The sequence below is a fragment of the Propithecus coquereli genome, unplaced genomic scaffold (assembly GCF_000956105.1).
Source record: "Propithecus coquereli isolate 6110/MARCELLA unplaced genomic scaffold, Pcoq_1.0 Scaffold44, whole genome shotgun sequence".
Classification (NCBI taxonomy): domain Eukaryota; kingdom Metazoa; phylum Chordata; class Mammalia; order Primates; family Indriidae; genus Propithecus; species Propithecus coquereli.
Genome location: NW_012150174.1, coordinates 9,593,025 through 9,593,610, shown reverse-complemented (window position 1 = coordinate 9,593,610; position 586 = coordinate 9,593,025). Strand labels below are relative to the sequence as shown.

At 30.7% G+C, this 586-nt stretch overlaps 1 protein-coding gene across 1 annotated transcript in view; it reads right to left on the bottom strand.

The window, feature by feature from the left end:
• SBF2 (SET binding factor 2) overlaps window positions 1-586 on the bottom strand; it is a 518,495-nt gene that overhangs the window by 227,552 nt on the left and 290,357 nt on the right. The gene's annotated exons all lie outside the window — the stretch shown is intronic.

Genomic DNA, 586 nt, shown 5'->3' with positions numbered 1-586 from the left:
ACATTGCCTTTTTAAAACTAGTATTTTCTTAGATATCATCACCTGTGAAATCACAGGTTTTATATGTGTATTTATATTCAAATTTATATTTAAATAAATGTTATAATAAATATGTAATTATTAAAGTAAAAAAGGTTGACCACCTACCACCCAAAATCATTTCCATGCTTCACTTTCAGAAAAAGTCACCTAGTCACATCTCTGTACAAACATTCATCCTACAGCTAAAGACCAGGAAATAGGCCTAGATATGGGATGTAATTTGCTCAGTAATATTGAGTGGCAGAATGTAGACTAGAATTCAGGTTTCTTATATCCTGGTATTAGTGTCTTTTCTATTCTACTACACCTTGTATTTCAGATTACAGATTATAATTAGGAAAAGTCAGTCTTCTCTAAATTTTCCCATTTCATAGAAACCACTATAACAATATAAAGACTAATACGAATTTAAAAGTTCTCTGAGAATAAAATCCTTCCTGATAATCCTAGACCTCTAAGTTTCTATTTAAGGGGGAAAAACGGTTTTAAACAGCCCGCACTGAAATATTATTAAAGAAGAATATGGAGGCCTTAGTTCTAGTAA